Source organism: Scyliorhinus canicula, unplaced genomic scaffold (genome assembly GCF_902713615.1).
Source record: "Scyliorhinus canicula unplaced genomic scaffold, sScyCan1.1, whole genome shotgun sequence".
NCBI lineage: Eukaryota > Metazoa > Chordata > Chondrichthyes > Carcharhiniformes > Scyliorhinidae > Scyliorhinus > Scyliorhinus canicula.
The window spans coordinates 1,442,283-1,454,664 of NW_024055497.1; the positions used below are offsets into that span (position 1 = coordinate 1,442,283).

At 46.3% G+C, this 12,382-nt stretch overlaps 1 pseudogene; it reads right to left on the reverse strand.

Moving 5' to 3' along the window:
• The window catches only part of LOC119960290, a 132,529-nt pseudogene that overhangs the window by 11,578 nt on the left and 108,569 nt on the right, over positions 1-12,382 (reverse strand).

Genomic DNA, 12,382 nt, shown 5'->3' on the forward strand with positions numbered 1-12,382 from the left:
GTCTAGAACTCACTGTCCGATAGGGTCACAGAGGCAGAAATCCTGATCACTTTCAAATTCTCTTGAAATATCCAATTGAAATATCCTCTTGGATATCCAATTGAAGGACTGGGACATACAGGGCAATCGACTGAGATCTGCAAAATAGGATTAAGCTGAATAGCTCCACTTCAGCCAGCACACACACAATGGGCCAAATGGCCTCTATCTGTACCAGAGCTTTGAGGTTTTTACTCTGATCGTTGGAGTTTGTTTCTGATGAAAATAACCTCGAAGAGACTGGAGTTTAACATCCTGGATATTGGTGAAACAAATCAGCTGTTTTAAACACGTTGTAGATTTTTGTCTTACCCGCCTGAGTGTTTAGTATCACCTGGCTGGAGCTCAGAAAGGACAATCTCACCTCATAGAATCAGAGAATTTACAGTGCAGGAGGAGGCCATTCAGTCCATTGAGTCTGTACCAGCCCTGGGAAAGAGCATTCTACTTAAGCCCATGCCTCCACCCTATCCCCACAACCCAGCAACCCCACCTAATCTTTTTGGACACTCAGGGCAATTTAGCACAGTCAAACCACCTAACCTGCACATCTTTGGACTGTGGGAGGAAAGCGGATCACCCGAAAGAAACCCACGCAGACACGGGGAGAACTTCCAGACTCTGCACAGACAATGACCAAGACGGATATCGAACCCTGGTCCCAGGTGCTGTGAATCAATGGTGCTACCCACTGTGCTACCGTGCCGCCCTTGCATCCAAGCTCCCGGATTGTCTGTCTTCTCTCCGAGGGACAGTACCTGAAGAGACAGAAATGTTGACAATATCCGTGGACACAGGGTAGTTGGCTGATCAGTAGCTCAGTGGGAATAGGGTCGATGGGCCAGGAGCTGGGTCTCATGGACAAGATGAGCTCTCAGAGGGCAGGAGAGAAGGTGGGAGAGAAACTAGAGAAAGATGTGGGTTCAGGGCTTGGGAAAGGATGTAATTTAGAGACATTTTGGTCCGGTGGGCTCGTGGAAGGGAGGGAAGCAGCAGAGGCAGCTGATCGGATTGACTCAATCTCAGTCACAAAGAATCTCCACAAGCTCCTCACACTTCTTGTTGGAGGTGAGGATGGAAGAGATGGGGAGAGCGAGAGTACTTCAAAAGAAACTAACTTGTGTCAGAGATATCAAAAAGTTTCAACACACTGCAGATTTAACACAAATCTAATTTATTTGATTTTTAGCCAGAATATTAGCCCCTGTAAATGGGCTGGCGTTTGTTATCAGCAGAAAAGACCCAAATGAATATGGCTCAGTCCTGAATGTGAGTAACAGCAAAATCCAATCACTGTGGTTACTTGTGGCTTCATTGGTGTCTCAGCAGGTTGGATGACTGAGTGAATCCCTTCCCACTCTCTAAGCAGGTGAATGGTCTCTCCCCAGTGTGAATCCGCTGGTGACTCAGCAGGTTGGATGACTGAGTGAATCTCTTCCCACACTCGGAGCAGGTGAATGGTCTCTCCCCAGTGTGAACTCGCTGGTGTCTCAGCAGGTGGGATGAAGTGGCAAAACCCTTCCCACACTCGGAGCAGGTGAATGGTCTCTCCCTAGTGTGAACTTGCTGGTGACTCAGCAGGTTGGATGAGTGACTGAATCTCTTCCCACACTTTGAGCAGGTGAATGGCCTCTCCCCAGTGTGAACTCGCTGGTGACTCACCAGGTTGAATGACTGAGTGAATCCCTTTCCACACTCGGAGCAGGTGAATGGCCTCTCCCCAGTGTGAATTATCTGGTGACTCAGCAGGTGGGATGACTTAGTGAAACCCTTCCCACACTCTAAGCAGGTGAATGGTCTCTCGCCAGTGTGAATTCGCTGGTGCATCAGCAGGTTGGATGAGTGACTGAATCTCTTCCCACACTTGGGGCAGGTGAATGGTCTCTCCCCAGTGTGAACTCGCTGGTGTTTCCGCAGTGTGGATGACTCAGTGAAACCCTTCCCACACTTGGAGCAGGTGAATGGTTTCTCCCCAGTGTGAATTCGCTGGTGACTCAGCAGGTTGGTTGAGTGAGTGAATCCCTTCCCACACTCGGAGCAGGTGAACGATCTCTCCCCAGTGTGACTTTGCTGGTGTCTCAGCAGGGCCGATGACCGAATGAATCCCTTCCCACACTTGGAGCAGGCGAATGGCCTCTCCCCAGTATGAATTTGCTGATGTACAGCGAGATCAGCTGATCGTCTGAACCCAGTCCCGCAGTCAGAGCACCTAAACGGTTTCTCGTCAGTGTGAACACGTTGATGGCACATTAGTTCCCCAGAACGTTTATAGCACTTCCCGCAATCTGGACATTGAAACGGTCTCTCATCAGTGTGAACTCGCTGGTGACTCAGCAGGGTGGATGACTGAGTGAATCCTTTCCCACACTTGGAGCAGGTGAATGGTCTCTCCCCAGTGTGACTGCGTTGATGAGTTTCCAGCCTGGATGGGTAAGTGAATCCTTTGCCACAGTCCACACATTTCCACGGTTTCTCCTCAGTGTGACTGCATTTGTGGCTTGTGAGGCCTGATGATTGACTAAATCCTCGTCCACACACACAACACGTGTACGGTTTCTCCCCACTGTGAATGATGCTTTTTCCTTCCATGATCAAAATCTGCTGATATTTAGGATATGATAAATTGAGGACTCTGTCAGATCCTGATGTGATGCTTGGTTTGAGTTTCTGGACTTTGAAGCCTCCCCTTCGAACACCCTGTGAAACTGATTTAAAACAGAAAATAGGGAGTGAGAGAGAACCCAGAAAAACACAAAGGCGGGCAGCACGGTGGCACAGTGTGTTAGCCCTGCTGCCTCACGGCTCCGAGGTCCCAGGTTCGATCTTGGCCCCGGGTCACTGTCCATGTGGAGTTTGCACATTCTCCCTGTGTTTGCGTCGGTTTCACCCCCACAAACCAAATATGTGCAGGATAGGTGGACTGGCCATGCTAAATTGCCCCTTAATTGGAAAAACTGAATTGGATAATCTAAATTTATTTTAGAAAAACACAAAAGCAGGTTGTGAAATTGAACTGAATGAATATGGTCATTTGTGGGGCCGGTTCTGGGAAAAAGTGACCATGAAAACTGCTGGATTGTCACAAAAACCCAACTGGCCTCTTTGGGAGGAGAGAGAAAGAGGTGAAGAGGGAATTTGTATATCTACAAGACATATTAAGAGAGTTGATGGCAAAGCAAATTCGATCTTGAGCTTCATAAACAGTAACATTGATACCAAAACTATGCTTCTGGTGGAACGGTAGTTAGCACTGCTGCCTCACAGCGCCAGGGACCCGGGTTCAATTCTGGCCTTGGTGACTGTCTGTGTGGAGTTTGCACTTTCTCCCCGTGTCTGCGTGGGTTTCCACTAACAGTCCAAAGAAGGGAAAGTTAGGTGGATTGGCCTTGATAAATTGCCCCTCAGTGTCCAGGGATGTGCAGGTTAGATGGGGCTATGGGGGTTCCAGGGACAGGGTAGGGATGTGGGCCTAGGCAGGGTGCCCTTTCAGAGAATCGGTGCAGACTTGATGGGACGAATGGCCCCCTTTTGCACTGCAGGAATTCTACAGTTCTAATTCTATTCTATGAATCTTTATAAAGCTCTGGTCACCACTGTTCAGGAAGGATGTGAAGGTTCTTGGAGAAGGTGCAGAGGAGATTTACCAGAATGGTTCCAGCAAAGGAGGTTGAGGGGAGATTTGATTCAGGTCTACAAGATTACGCCAGATTTCCATCGGGTGGACAAAGAAACTCTGTTTCCATTCACTGATCGTACAAGCAGCCGGGACACAGATTTAAAGTTTTGGGTAAAACCTGGATTGAACGATATGATGTCCTGAGGGGTCTTGACAGGGTGGATGTGGAGAGGATGTTTCTCTTGTGGGAGAATCTGGAACAAGGGGGTCACTGTTGCAAAGTGAGTTGTCACCCATTTCAGATGGGGATAAGGATTTTTTTTTCTCTTGAGGGTTGCAAGACAGGGGGTGGCATAGTGCTTAGCACCGCTGACTCACAGCACCAGGGACCCGGGTTCAATTCTCCCCCTGACTGTGTGGAGTTTGCACTTTCTCCGTGTGTTTGTGTGGGTTTCCTCCGGGTTCTCCGGTTTCCTCCCACAGTTCAAAGATGTGCAGGTTAGGTTGAATTGTTTTGGATTGTATTCGCTGGAGTTCAGAAGAATGAGGGGGATCTCATAGAAACCTATAAAAAGTGGGTGGCACGGTGGCTCAGTGGTTAGCACTGCTGCCTCATGGCGCCGAGGACCCGGGTTCAATCCGGGTCACGGTCTTTGTGGAGTTTGCACATTCTCCCTGTGTTTGCGTGGGTCTCACCCCCACAAATCCAATGATGTGCAGGGTAGGTAGATTGGCCACGTTAAAACTGCACCTTAATTGCAAAAAAAAATTGGTCACTCTAAATTTATGTTAAAAGAAAAACAGGGTGAGACAGAGTAGATTCAGGAAGGATGTTCCCGATAGTGGTGTCCAGAAATAGGGGTCACAGTCTGATGATACCAGGTAGACCATTTAGGACAGAGATGAGGAGACATTTCTTCACCCAGAGAGCGGTGAGCCTGTGGAATTTGTCGCCACAGGAACTAATTGAGGCCAAAACATTGCATGTTTTCAAGAAGTAGTTAGATACAGCACTGAGGGTGAAGGGGATCAAAGGATATGGGGGGAAAGCGGGATTCGGCTATTGAGCCTAATCAGCTCTGATCTTAATGAATGGTGGAGCAGGCTCGAAGGGCCAAATGGTCTCCTCCTGCTTCTATTTTCTACGTTGCTCCGTATCTGTGCATGTAAATGGTCCAGGAGGTATGAGGAAGAATGTTTTTACACAGCCAGTGGCAATGACCTTAAACTTGCTGCCAAGGACAGTGTTTGGAAATAGACACAATAAATTATTTTTTTAAAAATTGGATAGAAACCTGAGAGAAATAAACCTGTGAAGATACAGAGACAGAGCAGGAGAATGACTCTGACTGGATTGCTCCAGATAATAATAATCTTTATTAGTGTCACATGTAAGCTTACATTAACACTGCAATGACGTTACTGTGAAAATCCCCAAGTCGTAACACTCCGGCACCTGTTCAGGTACAGAGCGAGAATTCAGAATATCCAATTAACCGGACAAGCACGTCTTTCGGGACTTGTGGAAGGAAACCGCAGCACCCGGAGGAAACCCACAACACACACGGGGAGAACGTGCACAGACCGCAGACAGTGACCCAAGCCAGGAATCAAACCTGGGTCCCTGGTGCTGTGAAGCAACAGTGCTAACCACCTCGCCGACCAGAGAGCTAGCATGGACTCAATGGACCGAATGCCCTTCTCTGCCCATAATGACTGACATTTTTGTTTTTTTTAATTTTTAAAAATAGATTTAGAGTACCGAATTCATTTTTTCCAATTAAAGGGCAATTTAGCATGGTCAGTCCACCTAACCTGCACATCTTTGGGCTTTGGAGGCAAAACCCATGCAAACAATGTGGAAACTCCACATGGACAGTGACCCAGAGCCGGGATCAAACCTGGGACCTCGGTGCTGTTAGGCAGCAGTGCTACTCACTGCGCCACCGTGCTGCCAGCTGACTCTGACATTTTTGTGTAATCTCACCTTTTAATTTAACCCAACCCCGGGGGAGGCCATTCTATCCTTCCTCAGGTTTGTTGCCCAGAACTGAACACAGTTCTCCAGGTTTGGTCTAACCAGGGTTTGTGAATCTCAGGGCTTTTCCAGTCACACTGAGACCTGAAATCTTCCCTCACAGACAGAACAGACAAACCTTTTACCTTCCACACCCAGATGCTGCTTAAATTCTGGTTCTGATGAATCGAGTGACTCTGTCAGATCGCAATGTGACGTTTGGTTTGCGTTTCCCGTCTGTTAAACCTCCACTTCCGGTATCCTGTAAATTTACAGAAACCTCACTGTCAGTTTCGGATAGAAATTCACAACATTTTCTCCTTGCCGACTTTGATTAAATGTATTTCTGCAGGCTTGATCACATGACCTGCCACCATCCTCCAGCCATTAATCGGTCAACACTTCCATCCTTGCGACACACTGCCTTCCTCGGCCAATTGCGAAGCAAAAGGACTCATTACCTTACAGGACAGTGTTTGACTAGGGCAGCACGGTGGTGCAGTGGTTAGCACTGCTGTCTCACACCACCGAGGTCACAGGTTTGATCCCAGTTCTGGGTCACTGTCTGTGCGAAGTTTGCACATTCTCCCCGTGTTTGTGTGGGTTTCACCCCCACAAACCAATGATTTTTAAAAAAAATTTTAAGTAACCAATTCATTTTTTTTCCAATTAAGGGGCAATTTAGCATGGCCAATCCACCTACCTTGCACATATTTGGGTTGTGGTGGTGAAACCCATGCAAACACGGGGAGAATGTGCAAACTCCACACGGACAGTGACCAAGAGCCGGGATCGAACCTGGGACCTTCGTGCCGTGAGGCATTAGGTCTAACCCACTGCACCACCGTGCTGCATCCCCACAATGCAAAGATGTGCAGGTTAGGTGCATTGGACACACGGAATTGTTCCTGAATTGGAAAAAATGAATTGGGCACTCTAAATTTATTTTAAAAAGGACAGTGATTGACTGTCAGTCAATCAACCTTTATCCCAGTTTCAATATTTTTATATCTAAAGAAGAGAAATGTTCAAAAATTGTTTTTTACTGTCCTCATGATTTTCCAGAGACCCAAAATTAGTATTTTTACTGTCCTAATCATGTTCCAGAGTCACAAAAATATTTTTTACTGTCCCAATGATTTTCCAGAAACCCATGTATTTCATAGAATTTCATAGAATTTACATTGCAGAAGGAGGCCATTCGGCCCATCGAGTCTGCACCGGCTCTTGGAAAGAGCATCCTACCCAAGACCTCCACCCTATCCCCATAACCCAGTAACCCCACCCAAGACTATGGGCAATTTTGGACACTAAGGGCAATATAGCATGGCCAATCCACCTAACCTGCATATCTTTGGACGTGGGAGGAAACCGGAGCACCCAGAGGAAACCCACGCACACACGGGGAGAACGTGCAGACTCCACACAAACAAGTGACCCAAGCCGGGAATCGAACCTGGGACCCTGGAGCTGTGAAGCTAAATTGCCCTTAAGTATCCAAAATTGCCCTTAGAGTTGAGTGGGGTTACTGAGATAGGGTGGAGGTGTGGGCTTGGGTCGGGTGCTCTTTCCAAAAGCCAGTGCAGACACGATGGGCCCAATGGCCTCCTTCTGCACTGCAAATTCTATGAATCAGTCCCTCGATTTGTGGGTGACGTCTACTCAGGGTTGTAAATTTCTATCGAAAGGGAAAATGCTGGAAAATCTCAGCAAGTCTGGCAGCATCTGTAGAGATAGAAAAGAGCTAACGTTTCGAGTCCGATGACTCTTTGTCAAAGCCCATTGATTGTGAATTTCTATCCTGGGTCTTCACATGGCTGAACAGAGCCGCAGAGTTTTGGACAGAATGTCTAATGAGAGTGAAATCCAGAGAGCAGGATTGGCTTCCATTTCTTTCCATCTCTGCCATTGCTTTGCATCATCAATAAGACATTGGGACTCAAAGACGAATACAGTTTGATGGACAAGTTGTCTCCATTCTGAACAATGGGGAACAAGCTCCTCCCACTCATTGAAACATCGCCCCGACAAAGATGACAAACACGCATGCGCCCTGATTTACATCCAATAAAGATGGCGGCCGTTAACCCGAGCCGAACGTGAGGAGCTGCAGTTCCGCTCGGTACAAACGGAGTCCCGGAAACCTTTCCGATGTTTGCGATTTCAACAACTTTACACAACGTTTCCGCCCGCCCCCACGATCTCTCGCTCCCTCCATGTTGTTAAAGTCCTCTCACCGATTTCCGATCTGAAAAACACGTCCTCCTACATCGCCATTACACACACTGCGCATGCTTCAATCACAGCGGGCCCGCCCCTCATTCACTCCGATTGGTTGGAGGACTAGCTGCTTCCGGTCGGTCCCGCAGTCCCGCCCCTCCTCTTCCTATTGGTCCGGGGCTGCCGTCAATCACCCGAGCATTGTGAGGCAGATTTCAGGCTGACTCGCGGATTGACTCAATAATCATCGAGATACAATTATAGAATTTACAGTGCAGAAGTCGGCCGTTCGGCCCATCGAGTCTGCACTGGCTCTTGGAAAGAGCATCTCCACACTATCCCTGTAACCCATCGACCCCATCTAACATAAGGGCAATTTAGCCTGGCCAATCCACCTAATTTGCACATCTTTGGACTGTTGGAGGAAACCGGAGCACTTGGAGGAAACCCCACGCAGGCACGGGGAGAACGGGCAGACTCCGCACAGGCAGTGACACTTTTGTTGGGGCTTCTAGCTGATTTTGGTATTTTATTTTGAGTGGACCACATGGTTGGGGAAAGCAAGAGACGAAAGAAGGTTTGATAGAAACTAGAATGATCTGTTGTGAATTTCTATTCTATTCTTATAGTGATCGTTTTATAAACTTATTTTTCAGGCATTAGAACGGGAGGATTGGCAGCTGGGCAACTCGAACCAAATATAACATCAAGATCTGACAGTCACTCAATTCATTAGGATCTAAATATCACAAACTGTCAATGTGTTTGTCTGTTCGGACTGTGGGAAGAGATTTCAAACATCAGTGTGACTGGAAAAGCCCCGAGACCCACACACACCTGAGTGGGAGTGTTCCAGTGAACTGACTGTGGAAAGAGCTTTAACCAGTTACACAGCCTGAAAAACAATCTTGTTTCCTCTTGTGGGAGAGTCTGAGACCAGAGGGCATAATCTCAGAGGAAGGGATCTCAAATTTAGGACAGAGGTGAGGAGACATTTCTTCCATCGGAGGGTAGTGAATCTGTGGAATTCTTCAGCTGTGAAATCATTCACATACACATACATGTGGGTTTGAGTAGGGTGATCATGGCTTGGCACAACATCGAGGGCCGAAGGGCCTGTTCTGTGCTGTACTGTTCTATGTTCTATGTTCTATTCTGTCTCAAGAGTTTACCATAAAAAGGCAAAGGTGAAGGTGCCTTAACCCGGATGGGCCGCTTGGTGGCGCAGTGGCTCTTTCACTGAGGGGCCTTGAGTTCAGACACATCCCAGACAGGCCTGGTGAGAAATATCTGTCTGGGAAAGGGGAGACAACTTTATAATCGGGGAAATGGAGCGGTGCCGATGGGCCTTAGAGAAAGGAGTTCAGATTAGTCTTATTTTCTTCATTTTTCATTCAATATTTATTAACATTTCAGAGAAAATATTACACAAAAGTTTATTTTGATGTTGACAAAACGGAACATAACGATTGAGGGTCACAGTGAGAACAGAACACATGCCCTCTGAGCTGCCAAATGTATGTACAACTGTAACAGGCACAAGAGAGAGAGAACAGGGGCTCAATTACGAGGTAAGTTACTTATTTAGACATGACATTGAGAGAAATTATGAGCTACAATTACATTACTGCCAAAATTATCTTGTACATTTTAAACTGAAAAGCAGAAATACTGTCCATGATTGTCTCAGTTACAGATACAGAATAATAAACTGAGAGAATTTTACTGTTAGAGTCACCAAGAGGAGATATTGTATTTGTGTCACACACAGATCATAATAAACAGCTGAGGGAAATCTACAGCGTCCGAACGTCAACCCATCACTTGATCTGTAAAAGAGAGAGAAAATGATGAAGCAGATGTTTATGATCTGGGACATTGATGTTAGAGTTTTTAATCAATCAAACATTTAGGGGTTTTAAACGGCTTCTGTCAGTTTGAAGTGTGAGTGGATTGACTCTTCTCACCTTCACCAGAGTGACTGCAGCGCTGTAGGAAATGCTCAGGAAGAACAGGGTGATGAATGTGGAAGCGGTTGTCCAGATGTTCCCGTTATCATCCTCATCGTCTTCAGTCCAGGTGTGGTCTGTGGTATCTACGAGGATACAGCCCAATAAATATAATCAGATTGTTTGTTAATCCAGGATATGTTTTGTAATATTCTCGTTTCATTTTCTCCCGCTGCTAATTCATTCTTTAATATATTTGTCATTGCATATCTACTGTTGAGTTCATGACACTCGGAAATCGATCTCTGTAACTTTTTTCTTCCAATTAAAGGCAAGTTAGCCTGGCCAATCCACCTACCCTGCACATCTTTGGGTGGTGGGGGTGAGACCCACGGGTCACGGGGAAGGTCCACAGGGACACAGACCCAGGAGCGGGATCAACCCCAGGTCCATGGTGGCATGAGGCAGCAGTGCTAACCACTATGCCACCGTGACGCCATTGCCTGACGTTTGTGTTTGTTCTTTATCTTTTGTGTCTGTGTAGATGCGAAATTCGTTTTTTGCTTTACTCTTCTTTTGTGCGTCCCGATGTCTTTATAAGTGTCATTGTGTGTGTTCATGTGTCAATGAGTATTGACCCGTGTATTTGTGTGTCAGCGCCTGCATGTGAACTTTGTTTATCTTCTGTCAATGTGTATATATTGTGTGTGTTTGTGTGTTGAAATCTATGTTCATATATTAATGCCTGTGTTAATATAAGTTTATACTTCCCTGCCCAGTAATAAAAGTGTTAATGTGTCTTTATACGTTCAACATGCATGTCAGTGTCTTAATGTTTGTGTCTGGATAAGTACGTTTGTGTGTGTGTGTGTTTGTTGATGCCTGTATTTCATCATAGAATCATCATCGGATAATCCCTACTGTGCCGAACGAGGCTATTCGGCCCATTGAGTCTGCACCGACCCTCCGAAAGAGCACTCTGCCTGGACGCATGCCCCTGCCCTGTCCCCAGAACATCGTAACCCCACCTAACGTTGTGGGCACTAAGGGGTAATACAGCCTGGCCAATCCACCGAACCTGCACATCTTTGGACTGTGGGAGGAAACTGGAGCACCGGGAGGAAACAGGAACAGACCCGGCAGAACGTGGGAACTCCACACAGACAATCACCCAAGGCTGGAATTGAACCCGGGTTTATGGTGCTGTGAGGCAGCAATGCTATTTATGCGTTGATGGCTGTTTATAACTATCTATTGATGTGTATTGATGATTCTATGTTTATTCATATGTGTTCGTGTTAGCGTGTGTACAAGTCTGCTATTATGTGTCTGCGCGAGCCCATTAGTGTGTTAATGTGGATTATTGTCTCTGAATGGAAATATTTCTGGCATCGTGAAATTCTGCTAATGTACATGTTATTGGTTACATTTGTGTTTAATATTCTTCTGTCAGCCTGCTTGTCTGGTTTTATATGTTTGTGTATCTGTGTGGCCATGTGGCTGTTTGTGTACATTTGTGTAGCCACTTGTGTGTGTGGATTTGTGTGTGTGTGTGTGGATGTGTACGTGTGCCTGTCTCTGTATAAATGTGGGCTTGTTTGTGTTTATGTGCATGTTTGTGAATTTTTGCGCACGTTTGCGTATGTTTTTGTGTCAAAATATGTGTGGTTCGTTGTGCCTGGGTATATGTTTATGCATGCGTTTCTATGTGTGTGTCCATGTGTGTGTTTGTGTCTACGTGTGAGTGTGTGTGTGTTTGTGGGTCTATATGCATGAACGTGTAGTGTCTGTGGGTCTATGTGCATGAATGTGCAGTGTTTGTGTCTGTTTATCTGTCTGTGTATTTGTATCAGCTGCCTGTAGCTTTGCCAGTTGTGGGTATTATTGGTACCGATGGAGAATATGTTGAACTTTCTGCTTATAAATGTGTTTTGTGTGAGTTGCAAGCTGACATCAGGTGACCTAATGCAAAAATACAAGGAGGTGCCTCAGGAGAGAACAGTGAAAACCCAGGGAGAATTCAATCACCAGTCTGGATTTGGATTATGGGGAATCGGTCTCAGCATACGGATAAGAGGAACAAGGGTGCTAAAAATTCTGTTGCATGAATAGATACTTTAAGAACATCTTTATCATGATGGTCTTTTTAAGCCTTCAGCCAGTAAGCTAAATGGCGTCTTCTAATGTCAGTAACTGAATTCTTAGTCTAGAGAACCGTTTACTTCCAAACTCCCTGCTTGGGGACTGGGAAGATATTGAGTTAATAATCTCCCTCTCTCTGGACAGATCAGCAAATTGCCTTTGGGTTCTCCCTGCTGGAGGTGGAGATACAGAGAGTTCAATCATCACCTTCATCTTCATTTGGTCGGGAAAGTGGAGGTAAAATGGGTTAGTTTTTGCTCTCTTTGTTGGGGAAGTGGGGAGGCAGTGGATTAACTAATGCCCCTCCCCCTCTCATTGTTAGAAGCGGATGTACAGTGGATTACTCAGGCCTTCACCGTCTCTTTGTTGGGCAAGTGGAGGTACAGTGTGTTAACTAAT